The following is a 16,638-nucleotide window of genomic DNA, read 5'->3' as shown; positions in this document are numbered from 1 at the left end:
GCAGTAAAACTTAGGTAAGCTGCTGACCTCAGTGCCTTCTATTGCAAAGGAACAACTTAAATTTGAAGGCTTTATAGTTTGCTATAAACTTCAATGGGAAACTGGCACATGCACATGTAATCCCAGCACTCAGGAGGTGGATGGAGGCAGAACAGTCTGGAGTTCAAGATCAGCTTTAAAATAAGTAAATGAATAAATAAACAAATAGAAACACACTGTCCTATTTCTTTCAGGGTCTTGCAACAGGAGAGCTGCAGAAACAATCGTACACATCTATACACGTGTTCTTTTCTGAAGCATACTCTACATGCTATCTTTGTGGGTTTTTTTTTCCTAACTTGTCAGTCATGTCGCTCCAAATAAGCGGAAAAATAATTTTTTGAAAAGAAAAAAAAACAATTTCCCCATTACCTTTCACAGTTCCTTAACAAATGGGCTGGGCTTAGACCACATGCTCAATAAAATTTTGGTCAGAATGTGTGATTTTTGGAAACTCTTTTGCAAGCCTTCCCCATCTAGCAGAAAGTAGTCGAAAACTAACACCACTCCCACTAAAAGTGGAGTTCTGTTGATAGCTACCACGCAAGGGATGAAAAGGCATATGTGCAATTCTTTGGCAGCCACAGAGGACTGAAGGGGGCGGGGGCTGTGGTTAACAGGTCTTATTCCTAATTTCCAACATTTTAGCTGGCTGAAAACAGAGAATAAGTATGCAAAACTCCATTTTATCTGAATTATTTGAAGAACCTAAATTGACTGTTCATATGGCTCATTTTGTATTAATGACTCCTTAATTGCCAAGGTTTTAACTATCTATTGTTTGAGGATTAACACATATTAAAAATAATGGTGCAAAATAATCTAATTTACAATATCAGAAGATAATGATTTTGCAGAAGGAAACAGTGAAATAACAAATAATCTTGATTCCTAATACCACTTACTGACAATCCCGGCTTTCTACCACATTAACATTACATGCTTATCTCCTCATTAGTCTCTAATCTAGTCCAATCCTCCTGCCAAACCAATTATAGGGAAACTTTCAGACCTGAAGGAATTAATAGGACACTGGGACCTCATTCAGTGTTCTCATGCCTCAAGTAATTAGCAAGCATTTATATATAAAATCCAAATAGTTTTCCTAAACTAATTAATGAAATGAAGAACATAACATTGTATCAACTCAAGCCTATACCCCAAGAGTCCTCAAACAGATAAGACAGTCTCCAGGTGTTGCCAGGGTTTATCTTGGTCAACTCACACTAATAAGGATGGAGAATAACAGCAAAGTACTTATGTGATAAAGAAATATTTCATAGGCGATGCCTTGTACATTAAGCAGTTGCTGTATTCTCCATGTCTTAAGTACAATATACAAGACGAAATGGTAATAGCAGAAATTTGCATTTATATGATATTTTCTTCCAAGATTCTCAAACTGGAAGAACACAGGCTAAGCCATTTTCCCAAAATTTAAAAAAAAGTGCCTGGAATTTCTAAAAAGGAATTAAGCACTTGATTCTCCTATTAGTGCCTTATTCTCTGTGTCCTTTCAACCACTCCCTTTGGCAATCAGACTACAACCCCTCCTGGAACATCCATACATGATACCTCTCCACTTACACCCCTAATTCAGTTCAGTTTTCAATGCACCCTACAAAAATCTCTGACCCCTGCGGGGTGGGGGTGAGAGAAGGGGGAACTGAGGTTGGTATGTAAAATGAAACAGTCAATTGTTTAAATAAAAAATATGAAAAAAGAAAAAAATTTCTGGCCCCAAGGATTTCTACCTGACAGCATGAGAACCTCTGCAGGTTTGTTTGTGTGTGTGTGAGTGTGTGTGTGTGTGTGTGCATACATGTGCAAATATGTGTCTATGAATGTGGGGGCTGGGAGTAGATGTCTGGTTTTTTTCCTCAAGAGCTCTCTTCTTGTATTTTGAGACAAGCTCATTCATTGGGCCTGGGAGACTGCTGATACATCTAGACAGCAAGCAAACCCCAGGGCTCCCGTCTTCACCGCCTGAACACCCGCTTCCAGCTTTTATGTAGGTGCTGGTGATCAAACCCAGGTCCCATGTTTACATGCCAAGTACTTTACTGACGTGAATCCATAAATTCACACACAGGTCATTAGCTGTGACTTAAAAGGTTAAAATGAACAGGATAACAGTTTGATCATAGATTCTATATTTCTTTACCCAAACTGAGGCCCTCCAGGGATATTCCAAACAGCTGCACAGTGACATGGGACCCACAGTGGACACTCACAGCCTCACAGTCCAGTGCCTTGAGGCCTGCTCCTGTCCATGGCACAACTCTACAGTGCAAACTGAATTTGCTGCTCTCTCTCTCTCTCTCTCTCTCTCTCTCTCTCTCTCTCTCTCTCTCTCTCTCTCTCTCTCTCTGTTTTCATAAGCTGAAACTGCAGATTCAGAAGACACCACCTGAAAATCCATCCAGAGAACAGAAACCCAAGGGCCCTTTCCTGAAACTGCTGCTCACATACAGCAGGTGGATCCACATGAGAGAGCTGCCTGTGGCCATCAGTGTTGGTGCTAGCGCTCACGAGCTGGGCAAATCCGGAATTTCTCACTTAGGAGGAAAGCCCCGATCAACTCTGTTATTTCCCTGTCTTAATTCACAGAAGCAACCTCACCTGATCTGAAATCTCTGGAAGCAATTTCCACTTCTCTGGGAAAATGCCCAAGAGACTGTTTAATCTCTCCTTAGATAAAGCTCTCTGAAGATCAAAGAGCCCCGTTCCAGCAGAGATGTGTTTCCTCTTGATGGCTAAGAGGGAAGAAAACTGACTTAAATAACACTGCCTAGAGAACCTGAAAATAAAGCACTGGGTGGAGAATATTAAGTCTGCAGAGCAGTCAGTGGACACAACAAGGTATACACAACAAAAAACAAACAAACAGGTACCATTTTAAATGGGTGTGGGTGCTTTGCCTACATGCCTGTGCACCACTGTGCATGCACTTTCTGGGAGAGTGTCAGATTCCACAAAGCTGGACTTACAAACAGTTGGTTGTGAGCCACTGTGTGTGTTCTAAGAATCTTCTAGAGGACCTGAGTACTCTAGAAGAGCAGTCAGTGCTCTTAAATGCTGAGCCATCTCTCCAGCCCGCGCCTCCCCCAATGTCAACATTTTAAAAAGGTATTTGAAAAACTAACCTAGAAATAGACCCTAACTGAAACTAAGTCAAAATTAGGTAGCTAAGATTCCAGAAGCATACTGGAGAAATATATCCTAACCAATGCTAGGTATCAAGACTTCAGGGTTTGAGATGGGGAGATGGCTTGTTATATAAAGCACATGCCCTGAAAGTCTGAGGACCTGAGTTTTGGTGGAAGAACATATTCTTAAAAGGACAAGTATGGGGTTCAGAGCGGGCTGGCATGACAGTCTAGAGCAAGCACTAAGTTCAGGGAGCAACTCTGCCTTTAAAATGATCGGCTAGAAAAGGGAGATACCAAAAATGAACCCGTGGTGCCCCCATCCAAGAACACAAGTCTATGCATACATCCCACACACATTTTTAATTAAAAAAAACCCTACCAACTCTTAGTTCTACTAAAAAATTTTCTGAAAGACTCAACTACTGCAAAGTTCCAAATTTAAATCAACATGTCATTAGAGACTTTCACGTCATAGCTTCATAGAGATACCCAAATACACAAATAATTAATAGCCAAAATTGTATTATTTAGTGTCTGTTATAGCCTTTCAAACCCAACAACTAGGACTGGTAAGATGGCTCAGTAGACTAAAGCACTTACCAGGTGACCCTGATGGCCAGAGTTCAATCCCTAGAACCAACATAAAGGAGACAATCAACACATACACCAGAAACACATAACAATAAATATGTAAAAGATCATAATTAGACAGGCATAAAGAAATCACATAACTAACAAGAAAAGGTACTTCCAGTAACTAAGAATATCCCATGAAAAACAAAAGACTGTTGAATATTTCTAAAATTTTTAACAACTTAAGGAGCCCCTAAGATTGATAAACTGAAAAATATTGACCATTAAACTCATTCTTTAAATGTATGATATAAATTCCTGAAGTATCGAGCCACTAAAAATATAAATGCCTGAAGCATAGAGCTGCTAAAGATCTATAATAAATCTCTATAAGGTTCTGATCTATATTCAGATTTCTCTAAGCACTATCCCAGGACATCAGCTGATAACTGAACTCTAATACTAAGGTCCCAAGCCTACATTTTCCTTTGCAGAATGGGTTATAATTGAATTCCATTTACTAGCAAACAGTCTACCATGAAGCTAAGTTCACCCTTAACTTTACCTCAATTTGTAATGCTATAAAAATAAGAAATATGAAAATAAATAAACTGATCATGATGTCTTAAAGTTGCTAAGTAAGAAAACTAATGGTTACAAAGGGGGAACTACAATGCCCCCTCAATTTTAGTAACCAGTACTGACTTCTAATGATAAAGAATTATCTAAAGAAACACTAGAAACAAAGCAAATGAAATAAAAATGATGGAGGAATGATCTATAATCAAATGAATGGATGCAGGTAAATGAAGACGCAGTCTGCTTCCCCCTCCAGAGTGGCACTGTTGCCAGGATTCTGCTGTGCTGCTATGTCTGCAACGTGTCACATTGTCACCGTGCCTCGGGGTCACATTTGCAAGGCTCAAGAGGGTAGCACCCTTCACGTGCCATTGACTGCAGCTCTTAATGGTATGAATGGAAAAACGGTGCTTTTCTAAGAAGAATGGAAGAAGTAATTAATTAGCTTCAGGGGTGCTGCTCAAGACACAAATTTCACCATGCTTTTTACAATTACTGTCATAGTTAAGGCATTTTTTTCCATTACAAAATATTTTCACTCATCTTTAGAATAAGGACATGTTCCCCATGAAGCAGACAGCAAAGCACAAAAGTATAAAAAGCATTCCCAATTCTACCCAGCAGGCATGAACATTTTATTAATACTCGAGTCTTTTCTTAATAGCCCTATTTACTTACTATCTATACATTCTACAGTTTATTATATATACACATGACATGAATAGGTACACGTGAGGGTAGATTTCAAAGGAACCAGGAAAACGATGCTAATAAAAAAAAGAATTAGGTGTCACATGTTTACCTTGGATGGTTTGTAAACGTTTCTAACTTCAAAATCCAATGCCTCCAGTCACTCAGCAGGAATTTAAACACAGAGTAAAACCTTAGTCAAAAACCTTAGCTAAAAAAAGAAAGAAAAAAAAAAAAACGCCCTTTATGTTGTTCAAATTCAACTCTGCTTTGGAAAGGGGTGGAAGATAATCCTCTTGACAGATTATCATAATCTTTTAAATAGTTCTGCCATTATTAGCAGATGCTACAATAGAAAAAAAAAACATGTTATTATTTTAGGTGATAAGCAAGAATGACAAGCAGTTTCCCAGGAACCGTGGATACCCAACATGGCTTGGAAACAGACTAGCACGCTGAGATGAGAGCAGAGGATGGGAGAGGCCTGCCAGTACAGGGAAGCCAGAGGAGCCTGCAGGCCAGGCCATCGCCAGCCACATAAAGCCACCCCAGGGGAAGACACAGAGGAGGTGTGCACTGTCATGGCAGGAAAATGGCCACTTTGCTAGGAGGGAGAGCACAGGCCATTCCCTCAACTAGAGAGGAACTATGGTGTGCTGTGCAGAACTGCGTATTCTAAGAAGCAATATTTGGGGGTATCGTGATGGAGCACCTTGCTTCCATACACTGCAAAAGGCACCTCCCAGAACCAGTTCACCAAGCTCAGAATCTGCCTCAGTTGCTGAGACTTCCCCATGCCAGAAAGTGAACAACGAAAGTTAGACTTTCCCATAGTTCAAATGGGCCGAGTCTGTGCTGGCAGTGGACAGAAGTCAGGGTATGTGTGTAATGTGATGTCACCCTCTACAGAGCCATCCCTGTGAGAAAAGTCAGAGTCTACAGGAGCAGTTGATGACCTCCGAGTGTCCTTATGCAGGAAGTGGACTGATGGAGACTTACAAGTGCTTATCTTCTTCAGAAAGGACCCAGACCCATTGTGATCTTGGGCAGAATCTCGGCCACGGTTAACTAAATCCCCTGCAGCGTGTTCCCACAGCATGATGGCTGACCCAGCACTGATACCCTCAAATGCACCCTACGAAGCACACCCTAAAACATGTTAGCCAAAGCACTACTCCGACCTAAAGCCACCAGCCCTGCCAAGAACCCAAATGCACAATGAAGGACCTGCAAACTCATATAAACCAGAAACACCTCCTGCGTTCGAAATGACAGGGAAAGCTTGTGGTCTCAGACCACTGAGAGAGGTACCTCTCCGCAGCATCCATTTCCAATTGAAGTCTCAAGCTGCGTGGAGGCCACTCACTTTACTTGTTCTGCCTCTTCTGTGGGCTGAGCATCTCTGTTCATAGTGCAAACCCAGATGCATCACATGAAATGTTGGGAAAATCATGGTCACCTCTAGAAAACACCGAGCATTCCCACAAATGTCAAAGAGGTGTGAGTGCCTCTGTTTCAGCCCAGAGGCTGGACTATGGCAAAAGCAAAACGTTCACTAGAGGGTGGCCCCTGAACCCCCTTACCACTCTTAATTGAGGAGTAACTGCCCCTTTCCCTGGGGCACTACAGTAGTCTCACTTACGGAGTTAGCTTCACACCACACACCCTCTCTGACTTCCAACATACATGAGTTGGTACCCTCCCTTCTGGAAGTCTTCCTTAGCCCTCTCTAGAATTAGCAATAATGCTAGCCTTAAACTATAGAAATTACATTACTTTTAGTTAAATGGAAACTCTAGTTCAGTGTCAACTACCGGAGGGAAAACCACTACACAAATGTATATTTTTCTCAGTAAGGCTTAATTTTAACATCTAATAGAGTTAAAGTCATAACTTATTTGGAAAAAAATACAATAAAGAGAATTGAACTGAAAACTAAATATGCCATAAAACTGAAATATTTCAGCCAAAGTACTTTATATGGCATATAAATAAACATATACTTATACACACACAAACATACACACGCTGAACGTTAACATTATAAATCAAATATGAACATTTATGTAATATAATGATTTATTTATAAAAAATAGTGGCTGTAAAAACAGCTTTCCAGACAGGATTGGGGGCTACCAGTATGACATAGGCAAACCACTAGTCTGTGTCTTCTGATGCAAACTGAGCATTTGACAGCTGAATGCTCTGTGGTGTTCCGTGTACTTCAATAAGACACGAACACCTGGTGATACACACCTGGAATTGCCTCACTTAGGGGACAGAGGCAGGAGGATGGAGGACATCTTGGGCCATGTGGCAAGTTCTGAAGTTCACAGGAATTTCTAGTTTAGGGTTAGGCTACATGAGATCCTGGATCATAGAAAATAAATGAAGAAAATAAAAATAAAAATTAATAAAACAAATTGTTACCTTAGTTAATAAAAGGTAGCATTACTTTAAAAGAAAAAAGCACAAGAACTGCTCCTAAACATTTCAAGTTTCAATTGTAAGACCTTGTGGTAGCATGAGAAAAACACAATTTTCCCTGTCCCAGAACAACCACGGTCTGAACCCCCATTCCTAACCATCACTCGAGGTGAGGAGTATCAGAGAACCAGTGCTCAGAAATAAGTATACAAGACATTCTGAGCCACTTTACAGTTGTTAAGTCCCAGTAAAAACACGCCGAAGCTATCACAGAAAGGGAAGTTCACAGGAAGAGGACTAATCACAGTTCCATGACCTGTCATAGCTAGTGAGATACCCTGAGTTCACAAAAGTCTAGGTAGGGTAGGAAAAAAGGAAACTAGCGCCTGGATACCTCCAAGGGTGCCAAAGAAGCCAGTTCAAGTTCCAAAGTTGCTGTGGAAGTTGATCTTCCTCCAAAGTCCCATCAAGGTGGGAACATATTAGAAGACACCAGATATAAAGGCAAAAATATGCACATAGAAACCACAGGCAAGCAGACAGGCAGACAGGCAATGTGATATGTTTATGCATGTGTTTGGGGGTGGGAGGGCCTGAATCAGACCAGAGGGGGTAAAAAAAAAAAAAAAAAAAAAAAAACCTCACAAGCTACGCCCTGTCTTCATTTTTTTCTCCTTAGAGATATAAGGTATCTTAAACAGATACAAAAATTCAATTTAGAAAAAAAGAGATTGCAGATACTCAGGTAACAATAATCACAATTATATAATTTATTGCCACTCACGGGCTGGCACTAGACTCTGCACTTACCACTCAATTTTATTATATTACATACAATTGTCATCTTTCTTCAAGAGATGAAGAGGAAATAGTTTAACCTCTGCAGCAGCTTGTTCAAAGTCACATAAAAAGCAAGTAACTGCCAGCATCAAACCTCTAAACTAACTGACTCCATTAATTTGCTTATAAATATGTGGTACTATATGATCAAAACTATATGATACTACTTTAAATTTAAGGCTGGGTAGGGTGGTAGCACACACCTTTAATGCCAGCACTCAGGAGGCAAAGGCAGGTGGATCTCTGAGTTCTAGGCTAACCTAGTCTACATAGAAAGTTCCAGACTAGCTAAAGCTACTTAGTAAGAACATGTCTCAAAAAACTATTTCACTTATTCAATTATTTATTTGCGTATATATGTGTATAGATATGTATGTACAACATCACACATGTCAAGGTCAGAGGAAAATGTGTCAGTTAGTTCTCTCTTTCCAACCAGTGATTTCTGGGGATAGAACTCGGAAGTAGGGGTTAGGGTTAGAGTTAAAGGTAAAAATTAGGGTTAGGGCTTAGGGTTAGGTTTGGGATTAGGGCTAAGGCTTATTGTTAGGGTTAGTGTTAACATGTTGTTAGCCTTAGCTGCGTTCACTGGCCCACCAACTATATGATAAAGCACTGTGTAGGATCTAGGTAATAAAACAGTGGGGGAAACCAAAACAGAACCCTGTTTTTGCAGTTCTCTAGGGAAAAAATGTAATTAAATTACAGAATTAAAAATGAAGTTACACATATATAAAGGACTGTGAAGAACAAGGGATGTGTATTATAAGTCTTAGGCCATCTCCATGGTAACAGGGTTGACTTCCTGAAGAAATGATACTTGTCCTGAGATAAGCAAGAAAGGACAACAATAGGTAATGACGCTGCTGGAAAATGAGAAAGGAACACTGCACAGGCCCATGTAGCAAAGAGCAAGCACCATCTCTACTCCAAGGACAGGAAGAAAGAGAGAGAGCAGAAGAAGGCAGTTGCTTGCCAATGACCCACGCCAGGGAAGAAACTTCATACCTTATAATCTACATTAAGGACTGCATCTGAGAGCAAGGGCAAACTCAAGGCGTATACAGGTGTTTTTGTCTTTCAAAGACAATGTTGTCAAAGCAGCAAACAGAAGAGATCAGTCAGATAACTACTACAGTTGTCAAGGGAATGGGGAGTGATTGATGGCATAGAATGAGCTGGCAGCAGGAGGGACAGAGAGAAGAGATGCGCTTCATAGACACCTGGGAGCAGGAATGTGGTAAACTGGGGTCCTGTGGGCAAGGAGCCCAACAGAACTCGCAAGCAACTGGACAGATTACTGTGGTCTAGAACACCTGGCATTGGTGATGCCTTCAAAATATATAAAAAAAAATATTAAACTGATAGTAGATAGACAGGATGAGTTTCACATAAACTTCTTGAGATATCAATATACAACAAAGAGAATTCAAATGATGTATATAAATAACCCAGGAAGAGAGTACAGAATAAGAATAGAATCCCAATAGGAACTAACTTTGGGCAACCATGATATTTAATGAAAGCTGATGATGCCCTTTAGTCTCAAGAAGAAGAACAAGAAACAGACACAGACACATACTGACGGACAGACTGAGGGCACAGGTCACTTCGGAAGAAAAACTAAGATTTGATATGAGCATTTCAAAAGTCACGAGAGATCAGAACTGGGGAGTCCACTGAGACATTCAGAGACACGGACCTCTTCTGGGCCTGTTTTCACACAGGTCGCTGATCGCTGTCTGAAGAGCAATTGTGAGAATAAAGGAAGCAAAAGCCAGGTTAGAAAGATACAGGCTGGGGGGAAAAGATGGAGACCATGCCTCCTACAGGCCCTGGATGGAAAGGGAAGAGCAGAAGAAGGGTGACAGCACAGGGAAGGCTGAGAAGGGAGGAGCTCTTCTGCCACCGAGAGTCCTGGACAGGATCTCACACATTCCTCCAGAAGACAGAAGATGGAATTCGAGACCCAAGTGGAGACGTAGACCTTAAATATTTAACAAGACCAGGTAAAATGTAAGTACATGCAAGTTTGAGAAAGTCAAATTTGAGGAAGCCTAAGTTGGATCTAGTTTTGGCTCAATGGCTTCAGTTCCTTTTGTGTACACAGGAAGACTGCCAGATGAAAAGATGGACATAGGAAGGAAAAAGGCAGTTGTGAGACAAAATTGAAATCCCAGAAATGTAAGGTGGTGAGAGAAAGACACGCAACCAATGGGCACCAGGAGGAGCCCAATCTTGGTTTTAAACTGGGACACACCATAAAGCCACATCAGAGCAGTTACTCCTCTGTCCCCCGGATTGTCTGATGACTTCCTCACATCCTTCCCCAACTCTCACTATTGTACACAGGACTCCACAGGTATGAGGGAGTCACCTGAGACGTGGCACACTGGTCACACCACTGCTGGTGGCAGTGTGAAAGAACAAACCCGACTTCAGGTCCTCAGCTGTGTCACACAGACAAGGACATTATGGAAAGGAGGTCACAGAACTGTCACAAGGACTGGAAAACAAGCTTCAGCACTAAGCAATAGTCAAGACAAGTTAGTAAATCCCAAAATTACTTGGGACGGCTGCTGGGGGCACAGAGTTTGCACACTTCCAACCAGAAATTGCTAGAATGCCCTCCAAGGCTTATAGAATACACCAACCAATGCATGGCATTATAATATTCATGAAATAGACTACAAAAAGAAAAATAGCTTTCAGCCGGGCGATGGTGGCGCATGCCTTTAATCCCAGCACTCGGGAGGCAGAGGCAGACAGATCTCTGTGAATTCGAGGCCAGCCTGGTCTACAAGAGCTAGTTCCAGGACCGGCTCCAAAAAGCCACAGAGAAACCCTGTCTCGAAAAACCAAAAAAAAAAAAAAAAAAGAAAGAAAGAAAAAAAAAAAAAGAAACATGGCTTTCAAAAACTGCTCTTTAGTCAAAAAATCTAGTCTTAAATAGAACTTTAAAATACCAAATGACAAGGAACAGGGCAATGAGCAAACTGGATAACCTAAAGTGGTTTATAAAGTATGTTCTCATATCCATTCTCCAGTTTATGATAAATGGGCTAATTTTAGCTCTCGAATACATTCCTTTTAGTTAGCTCATTCAAAATGACTAAACAAAGCCACACGCACAGATTTTTCTATTTCCTTTAAAACTGTTACATTCGTTCAGTTAAAATAACAAAGTAAGGATAGGCCCAACAAAGAGAACTGGAAAAATTCAAGTCACTAAATTTAGAAGCTGTGTGAATAAGATTTTGATATGCATCAGTTTCTATGACATACTATTAAATTATATAACCACCGTGCTTCCTCTCAAAGCACATTTCCAAACATCTCTCTGAACCCCATGGAAAAGTAAATATCAGTCATAAAGTTTTAATTATCAGTAAGAAAGTCCTTCTCCGCCTGATCGCCGCCATCATGGACACGAGTCGCGTGCAGCCCATCAAGCTCGCTAGGGTAACCAAAGTGCTGGGCAGGACCGGTTCGCAGGGACAGTGCACGGCAGGTACGTGTGCAATTTATGGACGACACCAGCCGCTCCATCATCCGAAACGTCAAAGGTCCCGTTCGAGAGGGAGATGTGCTCACCCTATTGGAGTCAGAAAGGGAGGCTCGGAGGTTGCGCTGACCTTCCTGCTGGGTCCTGAGTATCCACCACTTGGCCTATGATGACCTGCGACTATTAAATAAAACATTTGTATTGTTTTTTTTTTTTTTAAAAAAAAGAAAGTCTATATTTAACCCCAACTTTTTGGTGCTATTGAGTAGACGTTATATCATTAACCCAGAATTTGAGTTCCTATAAATGAACACTTCACTAATTAAACCCTATAATAAAATGATCAATTCATTCATTTATTTTTCTAAATATTATTCTGGAAAGCATAATTTACTCATCTGTAATACACCTATGTCAAGCAGGCAGGGACCCATATGCTCTTGTCATTGTCCTCATTCTATTTGACTGAGGGAAAGTTAGGGAGTATTTTTCCATCAAAGAGAAATAAGTGTTTATTATGCCTGAAGCAAGTTAAGGATGCAGGAGTTTAGGGTAACAGTAATGCCATTTACCATCTTAACTATCATTGCATTGCAACAAACAACAAAACACAGGCTTCAAAAGGAATAGCCAAACTCATTTAAATTTCAAATGTTAGACAAAAGCAATATAGAACAAAAACCATGCTTTGTTGAACAAGAAGCAGGGATGTTTTAGAAAATAATAAATTAGTGAGAAATCTCAATAGACCCCTTCTTTGCCTATACAATGTCCCCCCCACCTCCACTTTCCCCTCACTGCTCCCCCTTCACCTCTGCTCAACCCTAATCAGTTCAAGTAGCAGCAGCCAAGAGGATGCCAAAGCCTCAGGCCCAAGTTATGAATCATGGCAGGTCTAGAGTACCCTAAAGGATCTCACAGATGAGGTTAGCGACAGCCCTGCAGGACACCCATGCTGAAAGCAACAAAGGGGCAGAGCCTGGAAAGAAATTCCCCGGCTTAGTTTTTCATAAGAGAACAAATGCAATCTGCAAGCATTTCTTTTCTCCCTTGTAACAAGCATCAACAAGAAGCAGGAAGAGCCCGGGTTCCCATGGCACTGGGGCTCTAGCCCACAGAAACTACCAGTCAACATTAAAGTTAAACATACACACAGGAGAAAGATGTGAGGGACTCAACTGTTTAGAACCAAAATCATTTTAAGAAATGATTTTGTACAAAAAACAAAGTGACTGTGTATCTTATGAAAAAAGAGGTATAAAATCTTACTACAATATCAAATTCTTATTATATGAACAAGGTGCTTTTGTGAATAAATACACCAAACTTCCATACAATTTGTTTAGAAAAAATGCAAACACTACAATGTAAAAGCATACCGAAGCCACAGATTAAAAGACCATACAATGAAGATGTGAAATGCCATCTATGTGGTCCAGGCAATCCCAGACTGTATGTGTGCTGCGTGTGATCTGAGACATTGATTCTGCAAACCTACTGGAAATTCTAAGAGACCAGCAACGATCGTGATAGTTTTGAAGAACAAATCTCAAGAACTTTTATTACCAAACATGAAGCGTATAAGGTGATGAAGAGGCTTACAGACCAAGCAGCCGGCGAACCAGGACCCCTGCTGTGGAAGAGTCCATTCAACAGCCACCTGACTGGAGCAAGCGTGCTACACACTGGAAGGAGGATGCTCATTTCAGCAGTGATACCGCCTCAAACACGGTTTCTATAGATAAGAAAAAGAAAACTTGATCTCAGCCTTCTAGCGTGTGGAAAACTGAGCCCGGCTGCACTGTCCACTGACAGTTTTCTATTTTTGATAACTCTAAAGTGTGCTTTACAAAGAGAGACAGGAGGCCTCAGAAATAATTGATTAGAAGAGAACGCAATGGGAAAGGGGCGGGGTCTGCGGAAGGTATCTCACAGGGCAGACAGGAGAAGAACTTAAAGGAAATTTTGTAGATAAAAGCAGGAGGTTTAACTTCCAGGCAGGAGCTCTTCCTCGCGGCTTTTCATCCAGGCAACCGTGCACTTGCTGTATGGTGCTCCTCCCCTTCAGGACCACTGCTGGAGGCTCTGGGAACAAACAGTGAACTGAAACAGCAAAAGTCCTTCTACCTTTGAAGCTCAGTTTCTATTAGAGTTTCAAAAACCAGGAAACAGACAAAAGAGAAAATAAGAAATAGTATACATTTTTTTTCAGGAAAAAAAAAAAGAAAGAAAGAAAGAAACCATGTTTCTTTGAGATCAAAGAGCCGAAGCAAGACCCAGCCCAGTGCCGCAGTGAGGTTATCAACCTAAGATTTCAAAACCTCAAAGATAAAGAGAAGTGGCTAAAAGTATTCAGACGCGGAAAAGGCACAGATGACCCACAAATAACGCCATTTCGCATCTTAATAGAACCACTGGAGACTTGGGAGGCAGCGGGCTCCACGGAAAATTCTGAAAGAGACTTCCAACCAAGAATATAAACCTAGACAACCATGACAAGGAGATGAAGACAGGTTCCAAAGAGCCAGAGCATCTCAACAGCTGCCACCTGCACCCAATCCAGTGGAAAAGTCTCGAGAGGTAGGAGTTCAACTGACGAGAAGTGGAACAGGAAGGAGGGAGACGTGGAATCTGGGACCAGAGAGACCCTGTGGGAGACCCAGAGAGAGACAGGTGGAGTGGCGGGGTCAGGGAACTCTGAGATAATGCTCAGCAGAAGGCCTGGGGACAGCAGAGACAGGCCATCGTTCCTGGAGGGAGACACATGGGGTGGGGAGGAAGGGAAAGAAGAACAGGAAGAAGAGAAGAAAGAGGAGGAGGAGGAGGAGAAGGAGGAGCACAGGAATAAGCCAGCCAACATGTTTGGGTTTATTAAGCTGAATTATACATAGCTTTGGGATTAACTATCAATCTGGAATCAAGTAAAACACCTGTGGAGAACTCTCCTTCTAGCCAGTGGCTCCATAGCTGTGACAAGCTATGAACAAAAATCTTCATAAGATGTAAGAGCCACACTGTAATTTAATCAAAGGTGTGAAACTGGGAGAAGAAAGTGTAGAAAAGAGCATGTAGTAGAGAGAGGGAGAGAGAGAGAGACAGAGAGAGAGAGAGAGAGAGAGAGAGAGAGAGAGAGAGAGAGAGAAAGGTAGAGAGAGAGAGAACAATCAACGATTCTAACCCCACCAAGCCAAACAAAACTAAACTAAAACTAAATCAAAAAAAAAAAAAAAAAAAAAACTAAAAGGTAGAGGGAAGGAAACAAGGCAAAAACAGCAAGATTGGCCTGGTATGGTAGCTCGTGCCTGCAATCCCAGCACTTGGGAGCCAGAGTCAGGCAGATCTCTGAAAATATGAAGCCAGCCTGGTCTGCCAACTGATTTATAGGCCAGCCAGAGATATTCAATGAGACACTGCCTCAAAAATATAACGTAATAAATGACAGAATTGGGGGGGGGCATTTTTAGAGAGTTTTCTCTGTATTCCAACTAAGAGAGCAAATGACAGCCAGCATCTTCCAACTCCAAAGCAAAGCCCTGAGGCAGGGTCATTCCTCCTGGACAGAAAAGGAGATTGGTGACACCAACCAGAGGAGCACAGGTACTGCAGAACTCAAGTTACTTCCTGAGGAGAACAGCCAGAGCAACACCCTTTCCAGGACCTCTGCCCATACAGTCACCAGGACAGAGGGGTCTAGACAGACGAACATGAGAGAACAAATTGCCCAATAGCCAGTCAAGCAACTCAGAGAAGCACTTAGCAAACAGGCCTAGCACTAATGTAGATAGGGTAACTGTCATCTAAGACCAGGGTGCCCTAGGACCAGAAGCCTCCTAACAGGACTGTCAAAATGTCTAAGACATTTAAAAATCACAGACATACCAAATACCAAGAAAATAGGTGTGAGGAAAAAAAGCCGTCAACTGACACCAAGATACATGTGCTGGACTAGATTCTGACAAAGACTTTAAAGCAGTGATCACAGAACCATAGAACACACAAACAATATTATATATTCTCTTGCAAAAGAAAATCATAAAAGCCGGAGGGATCAAAAGAATATTGGAAGAAAGAATGGCTAAATAATTTGTAAATTTAGCAAAACACATTGAATTATACTGTCAAGAATTTAAGTGAACACTAAGGAATCCATACCAAGAATAATGAAAATGAAAGAAAAAGAAAAAATTATTGAATTCAGTGAAACAGCATATTACGCTGAGAGGAATAACAATTCAAATAATAGCAGAATTCTCAACAGAAACCATGAAAGCCACAAGATTTTTGACACATTTATTTTAAGATCTAAAAGGAAAAAATGATATCAACCAAGAGTTTGCTATCAAAGAAATTATTACCACTGAGGAATGAACAGTTAAAAACATTCTGAGACAAGGAAAAACAAAAGGATTGGTGGTAAGCAAACTTTTACTCAGGAAATGTCAAGTCTCCAAACTGGTCCTTTGATTTTCTAAAATTCACACACAAATTCCAACATGAGTTTTTGGAGGTATAGACAAGACTAGTTAAAAATTTATATAAGAAGGCAAAGAAATCTATAGATGTATAGTACCTATGTCTACTGACAAGAAAGGAGACAGTGGGCCTGCATCACAGCTTTGCCCATCAGTCTGCCTTTTGTGATGGAGGGAGAAACACAGATCAATGAAGGACAGACATCCTAACAGTATAAACACGTGAATGTACTCCACACAACCTTGCAAAGATGCAAAAAAAAAAAAAAAAGTCAGTGACAAATGGCTTCCAACAGAGTGCTGCCACAATTGGAGAGACATTGGCCAAGAAAAAACAACAAAGAGACTTGGCCTAAATCTG

The 16,638-nt window shown here is 41.0% G+C and overlaps 1 protein-coding gene and 1 pseudogene across 1 annotated transcript in view; one reads left to right on the top strand and one right to left on the bottom strand.

Moving 5' to 3' along the window:
* Sdk1 (sidekick cell adhesion molecule 1) overlaps positions 1 to 16,638 on the bottom strand; it is a 935,030-nt gene that overhangs the window by 742,129 nt on the left and 176,263 nt on the right. The window lies entirely within an intron of this gene.
* Positions 11,724 to 12,013, top strand: LOC119825020 (annotated as a pseudogene).

This window comes from Arvicola amphibius, chromosome 10 (genome assembly GCF_903992535.2).
Source record: "Arvicola amphibius chromosome 10, mArvAmp1.2, whole genome shotgun sequence".
In the NCBI taxonomy this organism is placed as follows: Eukaryota; Metazoa; Chordata; class Mammalia; order Rodentia; family Cricetidae; genus Arvicola; species Arvicola amphibius.
This window is presented reverse-complemented; position numbering and strand designations above follow the sequence as displayed.